The sequence below is a fragment of the Mustela lutreola genome, chromosome 13, assembly GCF_030435805.1.
Source record: "Mustela lutreola isolate mMusLut2 chromosome 13, mMusLut2.pri, whole genome shotgun sequence".
NCBI classification, from domain to species: Eukaryota; Metazoa; Chordata; class Mammalia; order Carnivora; family Mustelidae; genus Mustela; species Mustela lutreola.
In genome coordinates this window covers 32,083,637-32,101,820 of record NC_081302.1, presented here as the reverse complement: position 1 = coordinate 32,101,820, position 18,184 = coordinate 32,083,637, and the positions used below count along the sequence as shown (strand labels likewise).

Here is an 18,184-nt window from a genome sequence, read left to right as displayed (position 1 = left end):
TCTTAAGAAGGAATCTATTTTAAGTCTCTCATGGATGAACTGTTTCATATATTCCTTGATGATTTTAAGATGCAACTTTCAAGCTTCTAATATAATAGGGATTAAAAGGAATAAATATATAAGTAGTATTTTTTTTTAAGATTTTATTTATTTATTTGACAGACAGAGATTCCCAAGTAGGCAGAGAGGCAGGTGGGGGGAGCGGGGGAAGAAAGCTCCCCACTGAGCAGAGAGCCCAGTGCGGGGCTTGATCCCAGGACCCTGGGATCATGACCTGAGCCGAAGGCAGAGGCTCAACCCACTGAGCCACCCAGGTGTCCCTATACAAGTAGTATTTTTAACACCCATTATTGTTTGGAATAGATGACATATGTAGATGGTAGAAAATTCTAGAAGTTACAAAAAAGAGGGGTGCCTGAATGGCTCAGTTGGTTAAGCATCCCTTGATTTCGGCTCAGGTAATGATCTCAGGGTCCTGAGATCAAATCTTGTGTGGGGCTCTACGCTCAGCAGGGAGTCTGCTTGAAGATTCTCTCCTGCCCCATCTCCAGCTCACTCTCTCTCTTAAAAAAAAAAAAAAATAAGGTTATAAAAAATAATAATAAGATTACCAAAAAATAAATAAATAAATATAGCAAAATACAAGCCTTCCTTCTACTCCTTTCCCCAGCAACCCATTTTCTTTCTGGAAGCAGCCATTTTTTTAAATTTTTATGTATGAATCTAAAAATGAATTAATAATAGCCACCATTTGTTGAGTACTTACTCTGTACAAATGATCCTCAGGACAATCATGTGGGTTTAGTAGTACTGGCTTTTTTTTTCTTCTTTTTTTAAGGAGATATATCCCATTTTTGCTGTGGCCTCTTCTCTAGGATTAGTTGTGAAGAGTCTCTTCTACCAGTCTGGGATCATTCTCTGGATTATTTACACTGATGTGGGTGTTATCTAGGCTTATCTGTGGAACAAGGAGAGAATGGACATCTTGTGAGTTGGTTCTACCAACTCAACCTGCTTGGGAGCTTGGACTGAATTTGGAACCCCGGCAGACCATTTCCTAAAGGTAAAAGAAAGTGAAGCAATTAACTTTCCCTCCTGGACAGAAAAACAGAAGAATTGCCTTTTATATCATGTGATACCCTAATTGTGATCACCTCCTGCTCTAAGAGCCTTTAGTATTTTCTTTGTGACTTTTTTGTGATGTTTATCTTACTATGCAGTGAGTATCATTACCATTTACCAATATCTGATTCTCTCTGCATCCTGACACCTGGGAAGATAGCTCTTCTCTGCCCCCACTTAAATTTAGGTGTGGTCATAAGACTTATTTTGGCAGGAAGGGGGGCCTGAGTGGCTCAGTGGGTTAAGCCTCTGCCTTAGGCTTATGTCATGATCTCAGGGTCCTGGGATCCAGCCCTGCATGGGGCTCTCTGCTCAGCAGGAAGCCTGCTACCCCCGCTCTCTCTACCTGCCTCTCTGCCTACTTGTGATCTCTCTCTCTCTGTGTGTCAAATAAATAAAAACAATAAAATATTTAAAAAAAAAAAAAAAAAAGACTTGTTTTGGCAGTGAAATTATTTGGGTCACGTCTTAAGTAGATCTACTGAGAGGCTAGAACCTGCCAGTCTGGAATATAAACTATCTCTTATTTACAGTTTCTTAAGCAAATAAGGTTCTCAAATTAAGATATGGCCTAAGGATAAAGGATAAAGGTCAAATCAAAGGTTTGGCCCTAGGACACTTTTTTAAGGTTTCTAAGGAATTTAAATTGGTGCTTTCTTTCTCAGCTAAACCAAATGGCATTTTGAAAGCACAAAGATAAGTCTCACAGAAGCCTGATACCAAAGTAGCAATAAATAAGTCTCAAAGGAGAAAACTGTTTTGAAAACAATTGTGGCTTGACTTCTAGAGCATAGAGTGGGCTTTGATCTCAAATATAGAAGGCCCCCAGAGTTCTTAAGGGAATTGTATTAACAAAAGTACTGCCAGGCTAGACTCATAGGGACCGTGACTGTTCAAATTGTAAAGAGGTTCCTGGACCCCTAACTTAACACAGACAGGAACAGGCTGAGAAGTTGTTCAAAGGACATGTAAGGAGATACAATGGAATCGAGCATTTGGAATTTTATGTAACTGTGGGATATCAGAGCAGACGAGTCAGAAGAGTTGAACATATAGGGCGCCTGGGTGGCTCAGTGGGTTAGGCCGCTGCCTTCGGCTCGGGTCATGATCTCGGGGTCCTGGGATCGAGTCCCGCATCGGGCTCTCTGCTCGGCAGGGAGCCTGCTTCCCTCTCTCTCTCTCTGCCTGCCTCTCAGTGTACTTGTGATTTCTCTCTGTCAAATAAATAAATAAAATCTTTAAAAAAAAAAAAAAAAAAAAAAGAGTTGAACATATAGTTCTGAATCTTAGGAGACATTTATGGGCTAAATGTATAAGTCTGTGAGTCTTTAGTACATAGTAAAAATACAGAAGTAGGAATATAAGCTTTCAGCCTTGAATGAAGTATAAGTGAAATCTTAGGACCCCACATCACATTATTCAATGAGAATCCTAAATAGAAAGAGAGAATTGTTGACACAAGTGCTTTTGAGAGTGCAAGGCACTGGGCTAATTTTACAACATTGTCTTATCAGTCAGGTTCTTGGAAAGAAAAAAAAAATCATCCTAAATGAGTTCAAGTTAATACTTGAATCAGGGGTGCCTGGGTGGCTCAGTTGTTGGGCGTCTGCCTTTGGCTCAGGTCATGATCCCAGGGTCCTAGGATCAAGCCCCGCATCAGGCTCCCTGCTCCGCGGGAAACCTCTTCTCCCTCTCCCACTCCCCCGTGTATGTTCCCTCTCTCACTGTGACTCTGTCAAAAAAACAAATAAAATCTTTTAAAAAAACTTCAGTGGCAGGATTGCAAAGGTATGGGAAGATATGATGGAAAAAAAAACACAGTATCGAGGGATTTGAGAGACTTGCAACAATGGGAAACTGTTATGACACCTAGAACCAAAAAATCAAGAGTAAAAAATTGTTAATGGAACTTCATGGGAGGCATGGCCCAGAAGAACCTTTCACTGGAGAGGGACACAGATACTGCCAAAGATACAACACAGAGCAGGACAGGAGCAGCGAAGAAACACCCCGACCTTGCTGTCCTCCTGTGTTACATCTCCTGCTGGTGTATCTCCCACTGGAAAAGCCAAAAGAGCACAGGTGATACATTTTTCAAAGGACAATATTCCAGGGCATAAAGCAAAGGAGATAAGGGCAGACAATGTATCTAGATAAGTAGAGAATAACACAGGTGTTAAGGTAAAGGAGAAGATTTAATAATACTGATAAATCACATATCATAAACCCACAAAGAATATGTAGCATGAGCCAGGTGGGAAGAAGGTCACGTTCAATTTGCATATACAGGTTCTGTCCCTTATAAATATTAGTCACTGGACAGTTCACTGAGAAGGACAAAAAGAACCTCTTTCGTGATAGTCTACTTTTTAATTATAAAAGGATTATCGTCATCCTCTTCTTTGGAATGGAACATTAACTCAAGGCAATAGATACCGTAAAGTTTTGTTTTCCATTTTGTTATGGTACTGTATTTTTGCACTACATCAGTTCTGCGTGAAAATTCATTGTGAAAATTGCCTCTACACATCTACATTGTAAAATATACCCAGCACTGGGATGACTAAGGTCCTACTATAAACCTAGGAACTTTCTTTTGTCACTCCACTGGTATTTAATTGGCATGAGATAGATTGCTAATCAGGCCATTTATTTTGGCCTTCTCCTTATAGACCTATTTAAACAAAACAGTCTTTGAGAGTCTCACATCTTCATGTCAACACAATGGCAAGTATCTTTCCTACATGATATGGATGATAATTACAGTCTTAGAAGCTGATCACATCAACCATAACGTGCTGACAAAGGAAAGATTGCCCAGGAAACCCTGAGGAACATCAACATTTAAGAGAAATACAGACCAAAATGTAGCCTGCAAAAAGACGGAGAAGGATGAACCAGACACTAGGGAGAATGTGGTATTATAGAAACCTCGTGAAAGAAGTGGTCCACATGTTTAAATGCTGCCTACAGATCAAAGTGAGAACTGAAGTGGTTCCATGCATCTCAGCCACAAGCTGGTTATTGGTGACCACAATGAAAGCACTTTGACTGGGAGCCATGAGAGCAGTAGCTAGAAATCTGTGTGTTGCAGACTGAATAAGATAGGCAGACATGAAAACACCGAGTACAGACAATGTTTTAGAGATGTTTGGCTGTGTAGAGGAGAACAACAAGCTAGTAGCTAAGGAAGGAGTTACGGCGAAAGACTTTTTTTGGCCTGGTTGGTTTTTCACTGGGAGAGCATTGAGCATGGCTAAAGGCTATTGGCAAAGAGGCAATAGTGTGAGACCAGCTGACTCTACAAAAGAGAGAATGGATGGAGCATGGTGTTTGTTAAAAAGTAGATGCTCAGTTAAGTATTTATTAAATAAATGAGTATATTCCTTGACAAGACAGAAAGGCATTTAATCCAGAAGCCAGCTGAAGAAATTATCCTAAGACAAGAGGTGGGGTATCTCTTCCATCAGAAAAGCCAAGAAAAGGAAATAAGGTGGATACAGCATATTTGGAAGATGTTGTATGAAGAACTGGAGAAACTTCCATCAGATGACTTCTTTTTTCTCTGTGAAATGAAAGATGGGATCATCTGATGGAAATAAAGGTATATTGGAGCCACCGAAAAGAATGAAAAAAGTTGATGAAATAGTTTCATGTTCTGGAAAGACGCTTCAGAGGAAAGCCTCTTGAAGCACCTGCCAGCCTCTGCTGTATGTGTGGAGGCTCATGAAAGGGGTTGACCCACATGCACTCCCCATCCTGGGCCTCAGTATTGAATCAGATCTTCTGGCACCTTTACCTGTTCCTTAAAACTTAAAACTCTAGGTCACAAACTTTAATATTTATTTTCTCCATTCTTTTCTTTCTTTTTTTTTTTTCTTTTTTTAAGAGTTTATTTATTTATTTGACAGAGAGAGAGTGAGAGAGGGAGCACAAGCAGGGGGAGTGGGAGAGGGAGAAGCAGGTTTCCTGTGGAGCAGGGAGCCTGATGTGGGGCTTGATCCCAGGACCCTGGGATCATGACCTGAGCTGAAGGCAGGCGCTTAACAACTGAGCCACCCAAGTGCCCCTATTTTCTTGGCAGTGCTCCAGCAGATTTGAAAAATGATGGCTCCCGAGAGTCCACAGCCTTCCACAGTGGACAGGTGTCCAGGTGTTCCACTGTCCAGGTGTCTCCCCACCTGGACAGTGTTTCATCATTCCATCTTGAGGACATTTCTTAAAGCTCACTACAGTTCTGACACCTGGCTGCCCAGATACTGAAACAACCATCAAGGCACCCACCAGTCTTCAAAGGAGTAAACTGAGCATGAGATGTATGAAGTAAGATAGAACTACTTCACTGTCTACATAGTTCCTTCTCACAGAAATTGAGCCATCTTTGGGCAGGGAAGCAAGGGCCCCAGAAGCCTGACTGTAAGCCCCTGCTCTAGCCTCCCAACAGCTTAGCCTCTTCAGTCTTCCATGTGGCTGATGGTGGAAAGGACTTCTCCCTCCAAGAAGAGATCCTACTTCAAAATCTACAGCACTCTGACCTTAGCCCATGGCAACAAGGAAACCCTATTAGGACATAACACAGAAAACCTAGCACTCCCCTACAGGAGAAAATAGTCATAAGACAAGTGAGTTTGTTACACAATCAGAAGAACTGCCAAATCTGTATAAGGATAAATACTACAACCCAACATGAAATTGAACAGAAGATTAAATGAACTATATGTTGATTTGGAGTCATTACCTAACCAATAGATAATATTATACAATGCATTTTTTTAAAAGATTTTATTTATTTATTTGACAGATAGAGAGCATAAGTAGGCAGAGAGGCAGGCAGAGAGAGAGGAAGGGAAGCAGGCTCCCTGCTGAGCAGAGAGCCCGATGCTGGACTCGATCCCAGGACCCTGAGATCATGACCTGAGCTGAAGGCAGCGGCTTAACACACTGAGCCACCCAGGCGCCCCTACAATGCATTTTTTAAACAAACTCTAGGGACTTTTAAATCAGTTCTCCACAAAATTTAGCTTCATAGAGAACTTGGCGAAAATAACGGATTATCTAGTAGTGAGATTACTTAAGAGAAAACAGTGGAAAAGGTGGCCTAGAGAATTCATTTTTAAGCAAATGGGTGAAGGGAAGGGATGAAAGAAAGAAAAAAAACAATGGCTGAAGGGTTAAAAATACCCTGAGAAGTGGTGGGACTGCTTCTGGTTTAGTTCTTAAGTTTTTGCATCAATTTGCTCTAATGTGTGTTAGGTTTTTTAGACAAAAGGTTAGGTTATTTAGACAAGGCCATTTTTTTTCAGGGTTATGGGTATAAATCTAGAGAAGAATTAGTCATCTCTACTTCAGATTATTAAACTCCATACATACATTTTATTAAAATTCCACTGCTTTCTCAGCTACTCATTGTGATAGTCCCTGTTTTAAAGTAATTCTCCTTTGTTAAGTGATCCATTGTTTTCCTTAAGGGGGGGGGGGGGCAATGAGAGGTAGATCTCTGAAAGAGATCTATTTCTTCCTCTTCTTCTTCTTTTTTTTTTTCCTTTCTTGTTGCTTTGCAAAAACAACAGAAAGATTCATGGAATAAAGGAAAATCTATCTTTTTGGACCTCCCCCATTTAAAAAGTGTGGGAAAACTTACTTCATGTTCAAAATAAGCAGTAAAAAAGAATTGCAGCCAGATTTCATGCAAAATTATTGTAAGAAGAAAAGGAATAAGGGGCAGGATAAAATCCCCACACACTATGATGAAAACACTTCACGAAGACATGCCAACAAATTGGGAAACTGTAAAATCTAATATTTCAAAATAAGCTAAAAATTTTTTAACAAAAGTATAAAAGCCATTAAAATTAAGCACATAAATTAGCATTAGAAAAACTCAAAAACTGCCAAGCAAGAACCTGAGGTTTTATTTTATTTGTCTTTTTAAAGTTTTATTTATTAATAAATAAAATAAAATTCTAAAAATAGAGACAGTGGAGGGGGTTGGAGCAGGAGAGACAGAGAGGATGAATCCTCAAGCAGACTTCCTGCTGAGCTCGGAGCTGGTTGCTGGGCTTAATCCCATGACCCTGAGATCATGACCCCAGTTCGAAATCAAGAGTAGGACACGTAACCAACTGAGCCACCCAGGCGCCCCAGGATCTGGGGCTTTAAACAAAGATGCCAAGAATTTTGCTAAATTTCTTTTTTGCTAAATCTTTTCCCACCAAAGATCAGCTTGAGCCAACTCTCAGGCTTTGCATGGCCCTCAGCAATGTGGACACACAAAAGCAGATTAGGCGTGATAGCTTTCACTGAACAAGAAAACAATGGGAAAGCAGAAGGAAAAGTGACAAAGGCCAAGAAAATGCAAAACATTTGAAAGGTTCTCTTGTGTAAACAAAAAGACTGACTGTAACAGAATATCATGAAAGGAAAAAAATGCAGATTGTGCAGCAGAAGGAAATTTAAATGCCCAACTTGAAGCAAACACGTTTAAAAGTCTTCTGAGCCAGAAATGACCTTATTACGACCTACGAGAAGCAAAACACATGCTCAACAAGGTGGTGAAGGTAAGACCAGGCACTGAGTGCGGGAAGTACTGCCCTCTTACTATAGCTTCCAATGACTGTTCATTGCAGGAATCAGGACTTCCTTCTAGTAAAGGATGAGGTGCAAAAGAATGTTCCCTTAAGACAAAACTGCTGAAGTCTGAATTGATCAGGAGGCCCACCTGTCTGAGCCAATAGCCAGCAGTGTTGAAATCCATAATGGAGGTCACAAAATGAAGTTTTCCAATACCCTAAAATGCCAGCTGGATCTCTTAGTTCAGGAATGATGCCAGAAGAATGGTGAGCCTTGTTTGGTATGAATAGCAACAGAAAGTTTTTGGATTAAGCCTGTGGGAGGTAAAGTTTTCTTCACTGCATATGACTATATTACGAAAGCAACTGATATTTGGAAAGACAAAATTTTCTATGTCACCCCCCTCTTTGTTCTGATATAGTTCTATATTTACCAGTGGAATACCTCTTCTGTAGCTATTGCCTTTGTCCTAACCATTAACATAGGGAGAAAATGCACTTGAACAAACAGGAACACGCCTCCAGTTCTAGAAGTAATACTGTAAAGGCCTATTTAGCCAGAGGATTCCATCTTGGATTAAATAGTCATTTTTTTGTTTTTGCAGTAAAATTTAAACTGTCCCTGTCCCCCCTTCCCCCAGGGGACTTACTTGAAAACAAGTTCCAGGGTACAAAGCCCAAATATAAGGGTGGGTCAGGCCAGGTGGAGACATCCGATCAGTGCGGTGGCGCATACTCTCTCCCTAGTTACCAAGGAGTTTGGGCCCTGCCCTTTGGGCACCTTTTGGGCACCAATTCTGATCAAGGTGATAGGCTGCTTAAAATATCTACTAGGATAAATTGTAATTCAATTGGTCACTTATGTGTGACCTAACATGACTATGCAGCTTTCTCTGTGTGTTACAATTTCGTTGGCCACCTGTGCGTGGCCAGGCCCAACCACATGGCCTTTGCCCTTAAAAACTAGTCTGTGAAGCAGAGAGAGGTCACCCTCTCTGTAAGAGGCACAGCCCCGAATGTTCGGTGTGATTCTTGATACTTGGCACGAAATAAAGCTTTGCTTGACCTTCGCTTTGTATCATTCTCGCTCCTTTAATCACAGACCCATTATTGGGGGCCCCAACATTGGGGACCCAACAATACAACTTTTGAGCCAGAGGTAGAGGGGTTCTGACAATGGTTGTATGACTTACGTAGTCTTCTCCCTATTCTCTAGCTCCAGATATTTTAGAGAGTTTTAAGTAAAACTTAAAGGGGGATGCTTACCAAATGAGGGACTCCACTACAAAGACTGGTAAAGACCAAACCAAACCAGTCTGCACCAAGGCAGATTCCACGGCTGACGTTTCACTGACTTGTTCCCTCATTATAATACTAAAAATCACACCCAGGGGTGGGGATTTAACATACTAATGAGACATTGGCGAAACGTGTTCTGTCCGCTGAACCGGTGTGCCAACTTCCTGTACCTCCCTGCCCCTACATGCTTAGACACCCCTCCTTTCCCACCTCAGTCTCTGTAAAAATTTTCCCTTGCCTTGGTCTGGAGAGCCAGCAGGAAGGACTTTTTCCTTTGTGCTGTCTCCTTTGTGCTCAAGCATAAGCCCCTATAAAAGCCTTGCCTGGAACTTCCAGCTTGGCCTCTAGGAAATTTCAATTGCTTGGAGAGCACAAGGACCAGAGTGAGTAACTTAAGCCCCTGTAAGTCTCTGCTTTTTTGATTTACTAAGCAGGAGGCAAGCATTCATTATAGCCTTGGTAGCTTCTGTTATTTGGGCCTAGGCGTTTTCCTCGTATGTAAATGTGCTCTGTTTAATAAAACAAAAGGTTTTTGTGAGGTAAAAAATGAGGGAACTCAGAACAAAAATTTTAAAAAATGTTAAGGAAGCATAAACAAGAAACACAAGAGCATATAACAGTAACAAATAATGTTTTAGCAGAAATCGAAGTTTAAGAAGAGAAAAATGTTAAAAATCAAAAAGAAATGAAGAAGGAGGTAAATCGGTTTTGAGAGAAAGTGACAGATAAAGGATACGTTCCTACATATGTATGCCAGAAGTACCCCAGGGAGACAACCAGAGCAACAGAACAGAACAAAATAATCTAAGAAAAAAATTTTGAAGGAAAGAAACAAAACAGAAAAACCTGTAAAATATACTGAAAAGCATACCTGGAAACACTGACACCAAAATGGCCAATGCCAAGAATTATTCTAGTAAAACAAATGAATTTTTTAAAATATTTTATTTATTTATTTGACAGACAGAGATCACAAGTAGAGAGGCAGGCAGAGAGAGAGGAGGAAGCAGGCTCCCTGCTGAGCAGAGAGCCCGATGCCTGGCTCCATCCCCAAGCGGAAGGCAGAAGCTTTAACCCACTGAGCCACCCAGCTGCCCCACAACAAATGAATTTTAAAGGAAATCTTTAAATATTCTATTGTATCAAGGCAAACACCAACAGCTAATCACTTACGAGAGAAAGAATATTAATTGCCAGATCTTTCTACCTCAACCCTTTATGGGTTGAAGATAATAATAGAGTGCGATACTTAACACACTCAAGGCAAGAAAAAATGACCTAAGGGTTTTGTACCGTGCAAACATATTCAAGAATAAAGACTATAGACAAACACTTATAAACATTCATGAACGAAAGAAATACTGTTTACTGCCCCTTTCTAAGATTATCTACTAGAGAATGAGCTTCGAACCACCAAAATGGCTGGACAGACTTCAATATCTTGACCTATGGAACTAAGACTAAATAATGACATAAAGGAGAGAATATAATATGTTATTGGTCACATGATCTAATAAAGTAGACTACAACGATCAAACATAGGAAGAGTAGGTGTGAGATGGGGAGAACATATGAAAAGTAGAATAAGCTACCTGATTACCTTATAGCTATTCCCTAGAAATAAGAGGATATTACTTCACATCAGATGCTGGGAGACAGAAAGAGAAGGAAGAAAGAAGAGGTAGTTGGCCAATTTCAATTATTTCTCATAGTAGAGAACAAATAGAAAGTTACTAAAGGTATGGTATAAAGGTATTAGTATACAACAGACATCCAAGCAAAAATACAAATTTTACCAGTAAAAGATATCCGGAGAGAAAGAGAGAAGCAAGGTGGGAGTAAGGAGAGAGGAAACAAAGATTATTTGGTATAAAACATACATATGTGTAAATGTAATCTGAAGACAACATGGCAGTATGGAAGTCCTAGCTAGAGCAAGTACACGAGAAAAAGAAATAAAAGGCATCGAAATTAGGAGGAAATAAGTGAAACTGTCACTATTTGCAGATGACATGGTATCGTATACAGAAAATCCTAAAGACTCCATCAAAAAAACTGTTAAAACTAGAAAAAGACAGGGTGCCTAGGTGGCTCAGTCAGTTAAGCTTCTGCTTTCAGCTCAGGTCATGATCCTTAAGCTTCTGCTTTCAGCTCCAGGGTCCTGGAGTAGAGCCCCACATCAGGCTCCCAGCTCAGCAGGGATCTTGATTCTCCCTCTCCCTCTACCAATCCCTTGCTCATTCTCTCTCTCTCTATTTAAAACTAAAAAAAGAAAACTCAAAAAAAAAACTAACAAAAGAGTTCAGTAAACTTGTAGGACACAAAAGTAATATACAAATAAAACCAAAACCCTGTTGGGTTTTTATGCATTAATAATGAACTGTCAGAAAGAGAAGTTAAGAAAACAATCACATTTGCAATTGTATCAAAAAGAATCAAATACCTAGGGATAAATTTATCCAAGGAGGTGATAGATTGATACACTGAGAACTATAAGACATTAATGAAAAAATTTGAAGAAGACATAAATAAATGGGATGATATTCTATGCTCATGGATTAGAATAATTAACATCATTAAAATGTATATACTAGCCAAAGCAATCTATAGATTCAGTGCAATTTTTTTAAATCAAAATTTCAATGGCATTTTCCACAGAAATAGAACAATCCTAAAATTTGGTGTGGAACCACAAAAGACCCTTCATCAAAACAATATTGAGAAAGAACAAAATTGGAGGCATCATGTTCCCTGATTTCAAACTGTACTATAAAGCTGTAGTAATCAAAACAGTATGATATTAGCATAAATATAGCACATAGATCAATGGAACAGAATAGGAAGCCCAGAAATAAACCCACACATATATGGTCAATTAATATACAACACAGGCAAGAATATACAATGGGAAGGACTGTCTGTTCAATAAATGGTACTGGGAAAACTGGACAGTCACATTAAAAGAAAAGAACTGAACCAATGTCTTGGGGCGCCTGAGTGGCTCAGTGGGTTGAGGCCTCTGTCTTCAGTTCGGGTCATGGTCCCAGGGTCCTGGGATTCTCTCTGCTCATCAGGGAGCCTGCTTCCCCTTCTCTCTCTTCCTACCTCTCTGCCTACTTGTGATCTCTCTCTCTCTCTGTCAAATAAATAAATAAAAATCTTAAAAAAAAAAAAAAAAAAAACTGAACCAGTGTCTTTTTTTTTTTTTTTTTTTAAATTTGACAGAGAGAGAGAGATCACAAGTAGGCAGAGAGAGAGGGAAGCAGACTCCCCGCTGAGCAAAGAGCCTGATGCGAGGCTCTATCCCAGGACCCTGAGATCCTGACCTGAGCTAAAGGTAACCTACTGAGCCACCCAGGAGCCCCTGAACCAGTGTCTTAAACCATCACAAAATTGAACTCATAATGGATTAAAGAGTTGAACATAAGGCCTAAAACCATAAACTTAATCCTTCCGGAAGAAAACATCAAAAATATCTCGTGCCTTTCCTTAATCAGTGTTCTTCATATGCTGAAATTGTAACTAGCCAAAGCTTAATAGCTACTTTCTCTGAGGGCAGTTGTAATTCAAAAGAACATAAATCAAAATCAAGTTAATCAAGCTATGCAATCTGTTATATTTAGTATTTCTTCATGCTATGAAATGTTGGTTAAATCCATAGATGGAATATTCCCCTAATCAAAAAAAGGCCCGAGTAAAATCAGTACTCTTGTTTGAGAATGATATACGAAATTATATAATTCCATTTAACCAATTTCACACGTAAGAAGTTTCTTACTCAAATTTAAAAACACGTAATACTTAAATTCTGAAGTTTCTTAATCCATGAATTCTTAATCAGTTTAGTAGGGTATATAGGCTAAATTTACACTGACATCATTCATTACATGAGATTTAATGAAATTAATACGAATGAACTAGTACTAACACAAGTAGGTTCTTTCTTTAGACAATATATAAGAAACTATTTAGTAAGTTATCTCCAGAATTTTTAATTAAGTTTAATCATCCGGGTGCAGAAAAAGTTAACATAAAGTTCTAACTTAAAAAGCTTAAGTCCTTACCTAAAAAGTCCGCCCTTAGCTGGCAGCTGGGAACATGGATTTCTGGAATGTTCCTACTATTAACCCATATAAGTGGCTCACAGTATCTAAATTGTTTGTACAAACAATATAATTTCTGCAAACCCCTGCTTTTCCTCTATGAATCCGAAACTTGGGTATATGCCAGACAGAGGGTTTCTGTATGATCAGACCCCAGTGAAAACCTTGGGTGTTCAGTCTCTAGTGAACTTTCCTGTTGGCAACATTTCCTATTCGTCACAGCATTTTTCTTGAGAAATTAAGCACACCTTGTGTGACTCCACTGGAAAAGGAATCTTAGAAGCTTACATCTGGTTTATCTGGTACTGAGCCCCATGGACCTTTTCTGTTTGCTGGTTATGCTTTTTATCCTTTCACTATAATAAATTGTAACCATGTGTATGACTACATGCTGAGTCCTGTGAGTTCTGAAGACTTTCCAAAACTCAGAATGGTCTTGAGGACTCCCAACACAATCTCCTAATCTACATCTACAAGAATCACTTAATTTGAGGATTAGTTGTTAGCATCTCAAGATAGGAAATGACTTCTAAGTGCACTACTAATGAAAATTTTAGGAATTCTATCAAACAAAAAAATCTACCACAATTGATTATAATTGTAACTTGTGATTTTGATTATAGTGGTATAACCAATATTACAAAGCATTGGTAGGAAATTATATTTCAGTTGTTGTCAGGATGTTATCCAAAATGACATCTGAGTCATTGTAGTCCTGTATTAGGCAGGAACTCTGGGCAAAATTCAGATCTCTTTGGCTTAATTAGGCTTACCTTTTGCTTTTATATTACAGTGACTCTTAACGACTGCTTGAGGGTTTTAGGTTTTTGTTTTTTTTTTTAACTTTAGAAAACTAACAGTTAAATTGCAACCCAATCTCATCTACTGTACAAGAATGTATCCTATACATGTTTCTCTGCACTGAGCTCATTTTAGCTATTGTATTTTCTGACGCATATTTATTTATTTATTTATTTATTTATAGAGAGAGAGCATGCACAAGTGTGGGGAAGGGGCAGGGGCAAGGGAGCCAGAGAATCTTAGGCAGGTTCCACATCCGGTATGGAGCCTGACACAGGGCTCAATCTCGGGACCCCGAGATCATGACCTGAGCTGAAATCAGGAGTCAGATGCTTAACCAAATGAGCCGCCCTGGCGCCCCTACTTGCATTTTTAATGTGTTCTAACTTCCTCAGTGTTTTTCTCTTTTATTGCTTGTATTGTTGCCAGACATTTCAAAACTTTTCAGATGAGCCATACTGGAAGGAAGAAAAGGAGTACTGAATCAATAACATCTGAAAAAAAAAATAGTGAAAAAAAAAAGGTAAACAGTTAATACAGGAAAATGAGAATGAAAGACTGAGAATTCTAGGGGCAAAGCACTTTTAAAATCAAGGCAGTATGTTGGAAGTTTCAATTCCTTTAAACAAATGTGGCTATTTTGCCTTCTTTTCTCATAAATCTGATACTTAAGTTAACTCGTCTCAGTAGCTGAATATATGAAAACACTGGGGGTTTGATGAGTTCAAGGGCAATTTATTCCCTTTTGGAAACTAAAAGCTCATTAATATCTTTTTGACTTAAGAATAAGTTTTCTTTTTCCCAAAAGTTTACATTTAAAACCAAGTGTTTAAAACTTGAAACACATTTTCCCATGGAAAAGTTATTACAGTGATTAACTGTCAGGCCATCCCAGTGAACTCATTAAACTTATAAAAAGTCAAAGGAGACATTTGCAATGAACATAGTATAAAACTGTATTATGAAAAAAAAAGCCCTTGTCTTTCAAATGCAAAAGTTAAATTTCCACATGCAGTTTAAATGTATTCTAATCAGATCCATTACTACAGTGTCTGAGCCAGGACCTCACTTTGGGACTCTGCATAACCACTGCAAATGGAGAGGGAAGAGTGAACTTGGGTGGGTGGGACAGGGAGAGACCCTGTGCACAGTCTGGGAAGGTAAGTATGTTGTATTTACCCAGATTGGTTTCTACTCTGATTTCTGGGGGTACAATGAAGTTGGTACCCTACAAGATAGAAAAGGGAGGGAAAGGGGATTTGGGCTTCTCAGAATCCCAGAATCATTAATATGCTACTATCCATAGGGTGGGTAATAGGGTATATCTCTGGGCAGCTGGTAAGCATGAATGACCATCTGGATAATTCTTTAAGCAGATGGGTTCTGAGTACCACAGGTGGGCAGCAACAGGCAGTGGACCTGGGCCCCTCTTAGCAGTGTGCTTCCCGCCAGAGGAGAAAGAAACAAAATGGATTCACATAGGGGACCTGTGGAAATGCCAACAGTGTGAAGAAGATATAAATTTCCAACACGGAAGATCAGAAGAGGAAACAAAGGTATAAGACATGTATCTTGTAGCAGTGTTAGCCAAAATGTTAGACCCAACTGGGCTCACCATTTCTAAAGCATTGCTAGGCCTATGACATATTTCACGTTTGTCTATCCTGGTTGGGGGAGGCACTTCACAAATAATCCTGCTTCTAAACACTACACATTTGTTATTCATTCTGTAACTGGAAGCCTGTATCTTCCAGGCATCTTCACCCATTTTGCCCATCCACCCCCCAACTCCCTTCCTCTCTGGCAACCATCAGATTTTTCCCTGTATTCACAGGTCTGATTCTGCTGTTGTTTGCTTTTTAGATTCCACACGAGTGAAATGATATATTTGTCTGTCTTAATCTGATTTACTTCATTTAGCATAATATCCTCTAGGTCTATCCACATTGTCATAAATGGCAAAGTCTCCTTTTTATGGCTGCATATTCATGTGGGTGTGTGTACACACCACATCTTACTTATCCATTCCTCTATTGATGGACCCTTGGGTTGCTTCCGTATCTTTACCGTAAACAATCTTGCAATAAACATATGGGTACATGTTTTCAAATTAGTGTTTTCATTTTCTTTGGGTGAATACCCAGGAGTGAAATCATTGGACCATGTGGTGTTCCTATTTTAAATTTTTTGAGGAATTTCCATACTGTTTTCCACAGTGGCCTTCCCAATTTGCATTCCTACCAACAGTGTATGAGGCTCCTTTTTCACCACATCTTTGTCACTTGTTATTCCTTGTCTTTTGATTTTAGCCAATCTGACATGTGTAAGGTGATACCTCATTGTGATTTTGATTTACATTTCCCTGATGACTAGTGATTTTGAGCATTTTCTCATATGTCTGCTGCCCAGAAGATGAAAGGGATTTGATGCAAACTGGATATGGCTTAGGATGCTTCTGCCCAGATTTCACTGGCTATAGCCCAGTCATGAAGTCCTTACCTTACTGCAAGGAAGGCTGGAAAATGAGTCTTCCTGTGGGGCCCAAACAGAAGAAATGGATGACATTCCACCAATTTTGCCAATATCTTTATGTACCGTAACTTTATTTCAAAGGATTTATTTCTGGACTATGAAATTTCTATATTGTGTGTCATCACTTTGTGTAATGACCATAAGAACTCCTATTTCTTCAACAGAGTAATAATATTTGGCACCATATTTGCTTTTTGAAATCTCCCCTCAGAGAAAAGAGTAGAAACTGATAGTCAGCAGGGTCCTGGTTTAACTTCCACCAAAAAGCAGCATTCTCGCTGTGCAACCAGGAAGGGCAAAGCAAGCAAGCAGCCTTTATTTCATTACACATGTTGACAGTTGGCGAAAATGGCACACACAGTGGCCCCCAAGTATGTCCTGCATTTTGCAGAGATTATTGGCTGTGGTTTTCCCCGACATTCCTGCACCACTGGATTTCTAAAAGCCAGCAAGAATTTTTGGTGACTTTTTCCTTCAGTCTAACAGGTTAGTGAGCATCTCATTTCTTGTGTAAAATCTCTTCCTACTTGAAATATTTAAAGCAATTTTTTCTCCAGACCAAGACTAGCTTATATATCAACTAACATTTGTCTTTAGTGGCCCGTTTTTCTCCAAATATAATTTTTTAGTTCTTGTATTTCAAATATGTGTTGTATGTTATAGCTATGGAGCTGCTACCTGCCTCAGCCTTAATGAACATAAATATTCTATAAAACTTCTAGTTTTTATATTTTAAAGGCATTAATCCATCTGGAATTCATTTTTGCCTATGTTGTCAGTGCTAGTATAATTTATTAAATAAATCACATTTCCCCACCCAACTGAGATACATCCCTGTCCCAAGTGGCTGGCTCAGTTTCTAGACCACCTAGTCTATTCTGGTGATTTATTTTTTTATTTCTAAGCAATGCCATAGAGTATTCTTTGCTGTGGTTCTATAAATAGTTTAATAACTGGTTTATAAATTTAAATTCAATGGAAACCATCTAACACAATAATTAGTGCTACCAGATTAACTCATTTATATAAAGAACTCAAGATAGGGCGCCTGGGTGGCTCAGTGGGTTAAGCCGCTGCCTTCGGCTCAGGTCATGATCTCAGGGTCCTGGGATCGAGTCCCGCATCGGGCTCTCTGCTCGGCAGGGAGTCTGCTTCCTCCTCTCTCTCTCTCTGCCTGCCTCTCTGCCTACTTGTGATCTTTCTCTGTCAAATAAACAAATAAAATCTTTAAAAAAAAAAAAAAAAAAGAACTCAAGATAAATCATATTGTTCTATCTCCGTGCATGTATGTGAACTTCCCACAAATATTAATAAGAGTAACAACTAAGTGCTTGGGTATAGAAGGCAGCAATGGTCAGTCCTAACCTGATCCAAATGCATGAGAAGGAGCAGGCTCAGTTTTCTTACTGATTGCTGTTATCTTCAGTGAATATTAAAATACTAAAATTTGATTTTATTAAATTAAATATGTATTTTATTAAAAATAAAAAAATTAAGAGTATTAAAAATTGAATTTGTAGTGTTATTACAATCAAATGCTACTTTTAAAGTTTATATATAGTTTATATATAGGACTCCATAAGAGATTCTGTTTATAAAATGGGTACAGTTATTGCTAAGTTTTAAAATTATTGGTCTAACACATAAACTTGTGTTGCCTCCAATATCAAGCATTCAACTGTTTGTCTGATTTTTTTATTGAGATAAAATTTATATAACATAGAATCCACCCTTTAGAGCATTCAATTCAGCAGCTTT

General features: G+C 39.0%; 1 protein-coding gene across 1 annotated transcript in view; it reads left to right on the top strand.

Annotated features, from left to right (window-relative positions):
* Nucleotides 1–18,184, top strand: part of UCHL3 (ubiquitin C-terminal hydrolase L3) — a 114,449-nt gene that overhangs the window by 7,806 nt on the left and 88,459 nt on the right. The gene's annotated exons all lie outside the window — the stretch shown is intronic.